Raw genomic sequence first — 7,957 nt, forward strand, 5'->3', positions numbered from 1 at the left:
AAGTTGTAGAGGGTTTTATAAATTCCAAAGATTAATTTATATAATGTACTTTTTTCTCTTAATGTTTTTGGCAAAAAAAGGGGGTACAAATAAGAATTTTGTTATACAAATCAAATACTTCTTAAGAAGATATTTGAAAGATGGATATGGTAATTTCCTTTTTTAAATACTAATTGTCATCTCCTGGCATTTTTCATTTACTTCTGTTATAACTGTAATCTCATCTCCCAAACTGTGCACCAAGGCAAACCAAGACACAAAGAAATGTGCTAAATTTTCAAGAGAAGTCCACCAACATCTGTAAGATGCAGTTCAAACTACTAGTCCAAAGTAGTTCAGTTTCATCATTAGATCACATGAAATTCTCTTTGATTATATCGTATCTTTGTTAAGCTAGATTTTGGCAGTTATTGTGATAAAAAGCAAGTACTGTACAAAAATCAACGTGGGACAAGAAATAAGGTTGATGGTATCCAGAATGATTCCAAGGTTAGGGATGTAAAGAGCCTAGCAGGCAAATACATCCTTAAATAATAAGGATGAAATAAAAATTCTTTTTTCTTTAAATTTATATGTATTATTTTTTCCAAATGGCTACTAAATTATTAGCACAAAAATACATATTAAGTTGTCTGGATATAACAACTCAATAAATGAACTCTTACATATTACTATTTATTTTGACTTAAAATCCCACCAAAATTATTACTGAAATACTAAGAGTATCTTGGTGGGAGAAAATTTAGGCACTTTTGAACTATATGTATTATCTCCAATGTAATATTTGAATAAGGCAAGGGATGTTGCAGTAGAGAAATTGTTTTCAACTTACTCAGAATTATAGATGATGTGGATATACAAATTTATATAGAATGGTGTTGTATTGGATACCTTACATACTCTATGAATCTAAAAGGGAAAATATGTGTTGCATCTTAATCCCATCTAATAATATAACCAGAGATGTTGGAGAGCAAAAGTATTCATACCTGTTCATAAAGTTTGGCTTTTTAATAATTGTTTGTTTAGCTATTTAAAATATGTCTTTTTGATCAATGTAGTAGACATTGGTGATTGCTTTCCCTGGAATCTATCTGCTTACCATCATCCTACTGCTTCCAAAATTACAATCATAAACACTCAAGAGGCAACCATGTCATTTGGGTGGGGCTGGTCAACCCCACCCATCCCTCTTGACTCCAGTTCTGGGCCTACTCAAACCAATCAACATAACCCCATTCTTTTTGGACCAATTCTTGGTTAAGAATGACCTTGTAGTGTGACCTAGTTGGTCTAAGAGTGTTGGCCAGGATTTTATTTTGTGGTTGGAAGCAGAGAAGTTCTTACTGGCTCCTTGAATAAGAACTAGGAGGCCTGTGGCCCAGGTTGCCTTGACACCCATCTTGAAAGAGCTAGGGAAGCTAGCCCCAGAAATAAGCCAGCCACATGAAAGGCAGAGTGGAAATACAAAAAGAAATTTGCTTTTGGTGACATTTTTACTCTACTGAATCAACTCTAACTTGAAGCAATCCACAACAAACTACAACATAAACACCTTGGGAATTTTCAGAAAATTGAGCAAATAAGTGTCATCTTTGTTATTTTAGTTTTTTGTTACTTGCAACCAAAAATAATATGATACAGATGTCTTACTCTTTTTGTAACTGCAAATAAGAAAGTCTTAGAAAAGACTGCTAAAATTCAAATTAGGAATTTTTCTTTGTGGGAAACAATTGGTTGTCATTCAAATAAAAATAGAAAATGAGAATGATTGCATATATTCATGGGGAAAAATTCATTTATTCAGTCACATATAACTATCATGTATATGCTTATGTATGTTTGTGTGTGTGTATCTATAAATACATAGACTTGTTGGAAAAAACAAAAAAGAAACTAACATTTATTAAGTTTATATCATGTGCCAGACAAGGTGATCATACTTTAAATATGTTTTAGCATTGTATTGCTCTGATAAATAAATACCCTTGAACTGTGCAAGTCCTCTTTAAGTAGAGAAAAATATTTTAAAATAAGTAACTAAATATTATCAATTTAGAGATGTCCCTTGTGGTCCAGTGGTTAAGACTTCACCTTCCAATGCAGGAGATGTGAGTTCAATCCCTGCTTAGGGAGTTAAGATCCCACATACATCACAGTCAAAAAATGAAAATAAAAAGAATTTTTAAAAGGAAGCAATATTTCAACAAATTCATTAAAGACAAAAATGTTATCAATTAAAAATTTCTGTATCACAAATACTTGCTTAAAAACATGATTATTTGAATCAGTGATTCTCAACCATGGCTGTACATGCCCATGGCCATCCCTTAATCAGTTCAGTTCAGTCTCTTCATGGTGTCTTCCTGTTTGAGACCCCATGACTGCAACACACCAGGCTTTCCTGTTCATCACCAACTTCCAGAGCTTGCTCAAACTCATATCCATTGAGTCAGTGACGCCATCCAGACATCTCATCCTCTGTCATCCCCTTCTCCTCCTGCCTTCAATCTTTCCCAGCATCAGGGTCTTTTCCAGTGAGTCAGTTCTTTGCATCAGGTGGCCAAAATATTGGAGATTCAGCTTCAGCATCAGTCCTTCCAATGAACATTCAGGACTGATTTCCTTTAGGATGGACTGGTTAGATTTTCTTGCTGTTCAAGGGACTCTCAAGAGTCTTCTCCAACACCACAGTTCAAAAACATCAGTTCTTCAATGCGCAGCTTTCTTTATGGTCCAACTCTCACATCCATACATAACTACTGGAAAAACCATGATTTTGACTATATAGACATTTGTTAGTAAAGTTATGTCTCTGCTTTTTAATATACTGTCTAGGTTGGTCATAGCCTTTCTACCAAGGAGCAAGCGTCTTTTAATTTTGGGGTTGCAGTCACCATCTGCAGTGATTTTGGAGCCCAAGAAAATAAATTGTGTCTCTGTTTCCATTGTTTCCCCATCTATTTGCCATGAAGTGATGAGACTGGATGCCATGATCTTCGTTTTTTGAATGTTGAGTTTTAAACCAGCTTTCTCATTTTCCTGTTTCACTTTCATCAAGCGGCTCTTTAGTTCTTGTTCACTTTCTGCCATAAGGGTGGTGTCATCTGCATATCTGAGCTTATTGATATTTCTCCCTGCAATCTTGATTCCAGCTTGTGCTTCATCCACCCCAGCATTTCACATGATGTACTCTGCATATAAGTTAAATAAACATGGTGACAATATACAGCCTTGACATACTCTTTTCCCAATTTTACATGGGTTTACTGGCATCAAGGTTTAGGCATTATTAACAACTCTCCAGGTGATTCTAAATGTGGAGTTAGTATTGAGTAATTCCATTTTATGTGATATTACTCAGAGTTTAACTTTGTTCCCACTACCTATTTTTTCTTTAACCTTTGCTGCCAGCTTTCTAATCTAAGAACAATCAGCCAGCTGCTGTTATCCTGTTTGAATTCAATGTATAGAAAGTCAAAATGTAGCAATATGTTGGTCTCTGTCAAAAGCTGATGCTAAAATATCAACCCTGTTTTTTTCTTACTAAATCTTCCTTCAATAATTCACCAGCCACCAAACATCTCCTGTGGACACTGTAGCTTTTAAGAGTCAGTGCTTAACAAAATTGTACTTTACTTCCTTAACTGGTCTGATGGGTCTCAGTAAGAAATCTGTTGGTAGGTGTGAGAAACGAACTTGGGCGTAAACGTTAATTTAAGTGATTTTCCTGCTATGTCTATGAAGTAACAGGGATTGAGTGATTGCTTCCTCCTGTGTTTCTCCCAGGCTTTTAAAATGCTAAGCATTACTAATCTAAAGCAGGTAAATTAGTTTCAGAGAAACTGCTGGTGTTTATTCTCAAACACATTACCACAGAAGGTCTGTTGTAAATGTAACATCTGTGTTTCACTAAAAAAGAATGTAGGAAAACCATGACTGTTTATAGCTCAGATCATTGTCATGTTGTTTTGTTTTTGTCTTAATAATGCTTTCTCAGTAGCTTTCCCAAATTGCAGGAATCTCCAGAAGTGAAATAAATTTCAGAGTCTTAACTATTATACTTCATTACAATAAGGAGAAACTAAAAGCTTTCAAAATAGTTTGATCCCTAATTTTGTGAGATTCAATAGAGATTTTCTGGATACGGTGGAAACAGGATATACTCTCATTTTCTTGTGATCTGAAGCATACACAATAGTACCAGCTGCTTCCGTTTTCTTACACTGAACAATGTCTTCACATAATGCCGATGGAGAACAGCGCTCTCGGGCATATTAAAGTCATTTGTAAATTGTTGAAGGCAAAGATCACAGTTGACTGTACATTTCCCAGAATGTATTGTCATGAGGAGTTAGGCTAATTAAGTCATTTCCTGCCACATCAATGAGATTCCTGGGTCTTATGTATAAGTGTTGTGAAAATATAACAAAACACTGAAACATTTTCTTCCTGGCTTCTTTGATAATTGGCAGAACAAGACTTTATCCAGAATTGTGAAATGTAAATAAAATATAGAATTTTATAGTGCCAATATCTAGAATATTGGCTAAATTTATTTAGTTGTCAATGAAATCATTTAAGATCCAGCTAAAACCCTACTTTCTATAACATAAAGTGCTACTAGATTCAATTTAGAGCTTTTCCCTATTATTTTGTGACATCAATGCAGCCAGCTGATATAAGTAGTGATGGAAAAGGAAAAACCTTCCCTCAATTTCCTACCTTCTGAAAAGTCCTTATCTGATTTGAAGAGAAAAACAAGTCTTGGAAAAAGAACTACAGACAAATGAAAAATCTACACATGAAAGACTCAAAGTTAAAATGTCATCTGCAGCCAGCAAGCTTGCTCTTCTCATCTGACAGTCAGAATTAAGCTCAACATTCGGGTTTAATGCATTTGCAGCAATGCAAACAATAAACAAATGGAAAAGCAAAGGAAACCAGACGTCTGATTCAATTATCATGTAATCTGAAGAGTCAAAAGCCAATTTCACTAAATAAAGAAAAAGTGGATATGTAAATTTATAGCCTATGATTCTTTCACTGGAGAAGAGGTTGTTAATGTGATTATACATGTGACAGTTACTACTGTCTGTAACACAAACTTGAAGTGTTTTCAATGTTCAGAGAAAACTAATAGAAAAGACTGTTTTCTTTAATAAAATCAGTAGCACTTTAAATAAAGCAACAAACTGAAGATGATCATAAGTTACACTTTCTGTCAAGGATTTAGAAGTTCTTCTAAATTGATCTTCAAATATTTATGTTGTTACTGGTTAAGGGAAAAACATGTAATGCTCAAAAAGTACAGAAGATTTAGAATGTGTGAAGGCATTAGCAATACTCTTAAGATACACAATTAAGAAGATTCACATATTTTGTTCTTAAATTTGTACTAAAGTTATCATGAAACTTTGGGGTCCAAGGAGATCAACTCTCCTCATTTTATAGATAAACTCAATTCAGAGAGATCATACGACCTTCACAAAACATACAGCAGTCTGCAGAATAATCAAAAGGAGAACTCGGGTCTCTTGTTTGAGTGATACGTTTGCCACTACAGCACATCTCAGAAAAGAATCTGAAATGTCACACATTATTGTCATCTACAAAATAAAATACTATGCCTTTAAACACAAACAAACTTATTTTAAAAACTGAGATTTTTCTCATTAGACAAAACGTATTCAAGGCAGGAAAATATGAAAGTGAAAATAAGAACCACTGAATCACCACTGTGATTTTGTTGTATTCTGTTTTTAAAATTTTTCCTTGAGTACATCTTCCCTTCACCTTTTTAAAATAAACTTTACTGAGGTAAATTGTATTTATTTTTAATATATATTTATATTATTTTTATTATTTATTTTTTGTACTGGATCTTAGTTGCAGCATGTGGGATCCTTGATGTTTGCTGCAGCATGTGGGATCTTTATTTTTTCCAGTTGTGGCACACAGGATCTTTAGTTGCAGCATGTGAGATCTAGTTCCTTGACTAGGGATCAAACCCAGTCCCCCTGCTTTGGGACCATGGAGCCTTAGACACTGGACCACTAGGGAACTCTCTTATTGAGGTAAACTTTAGACACAATCTGTTGTTGTTCAGTTGCTCAGTCTGCGATCCCATGGACCACAGCACCCCAGGCTTCCCTGTCCATCACCATCTCCCAGAGCTTGCTCAAATTCATGTCCATTGAGTCAGTGACGCCATTCAAACATCTTGTCCTCTCTCATCCCCTTCTCCTCCTGCCTTCAATGTTTCAGAGCATCAGAGTCTTTTCCAATGAGTCTGTTCTTTGCATCAGGTGGCCAAAATATTGGAGCTTCAGCTTCAGCATCAGTCCTTCCAATGAATATTCAGGACTGATTTCCCTTAGGATTGACTGGTTAGATCTCCTTGCAGTCCAAGGAACTCTCAAGAGTCTTCTCCAACACCACAGTTCAAAAACATCAAATCTTCAGCGCTCAGCCTTCTTTATGGTCCAACTCTCACATCCATACAGGACTACGGGAAAAACCATAGCTTTGACTATATGGACCTTTGTTGCAAAATAATGTCTCTGCTTTTTAATATGCTATCTCAGTTTGTCATAGCTTTTCTTCCAAGGAGCAAGTGTCTTTTAATTTCATGGCTGCAATCACCATCTGCAGTGATTTTGGAGCCCAAGAAAATAAATTCTGTCACTGGTTCCATTGTTTCCCCATCTATTTGCCATAAAGTGATGAGACGGGATGCCATGATTTTCATTTTTTGAATGTTGAGTTTTAAGTCAGCTTTTTCGCTCTCCTCTTTCACCTTCAACAAGAGGCTCTTTAATTACTCTTTGCTTTCTGCCATAAGGGTGGTGTCATCTGCATATCTGAGATTATTTGATATTTCTCCCTGGAATCTTGATTCCAGCTTGTGCTTCATCCAGCCCAGCATTTCACATGATGTACTCTGCCTAGAAGTTAAATAAGCAGGGTGACAATATATACATATTAGACACAATAGAATATACCAATTTTATGTGAAGGGGAAAGTGAAGTCATGTCTGACTCTTTGCAATCCCTTGGACTGTAGCCTACCAAGCTTCTCCGTCCATGGGATTTTCTAGGCAAGAGTACTGGAGTGGGTTGCCATTTCCTTCTCCACAGGATCTTCCCAACCCAGGGATTGAACCCAGGTCTCCCACATTGTAGGCAGACGCTTTAATGTCTGGGCCACCAGGGAAGCCCAATTTTATGTAAACAATGACATACATTTGGAAAAAATATATATGCATGTAACCACCACGCATTCAAGATATAGAATATTTCCATTATACCAGAACAGTTCCTTTGCACTTTGCAGTCAATTCCCACTATTTCTACCCCAAGCAATACTCATTTGCTTCCTATCTCTGTATACCAGTTTTACCTATTTTCAAATTTCATTTCAATTAAATCATCCAATGTGAACTCTTTTATGTCTGACTTCTTTCACTCAGCAAAACGCTTCTGAGATTCATCCACATAGTTTGAATATTTCAGAAGATTTTTCCCTTTAATCACTGGGTAGTAGTCCACTGTATGAGTATCCCACACTCTATGCATTCACTGTTGATGAACATTTCAGTTATATCCAGCTAAGGGTTATTATAAACAAGATTATAAACATCCATATGCATGCATCTTTTTGTATGAACTGTTCCTCACCTGGCGTTTGTCTAATATTTCCTCATGGTTAGATTCCAGTTTTCAGCCTTCACAAGATATCACACCTTACCCATCTCTCTTATACTGATAATGTTAATTTTGATCACTCTGTCAAATATTTTCCAATTTCTTCAGTGAACAACTACTATTTTTTCTTCCTTTGAAACTCATATGTAATCTATAAGGAGATACTTTAAGGTTATCAAGTTATCCTGCTCCTCATCAAATTTCCCCCTAGATTTAACATCTATTAGTGATCTTGACTGACCCAATGTTT

The sequence above is a fragment of the Muntiacus reevesi genome, chromosome X, assembly GCF_963930625.1.
Source record: "Muntiacus reevesi chromosome X, mMunRee1.1, whole genome shotgun sequence".
Classification (NCBI taxonomy): Eukaryota; Metazoa; Chordata; class Mammalia; order Artiodactyla; family Cervidae; genus Muntiacus; species Muntiacus reevesi.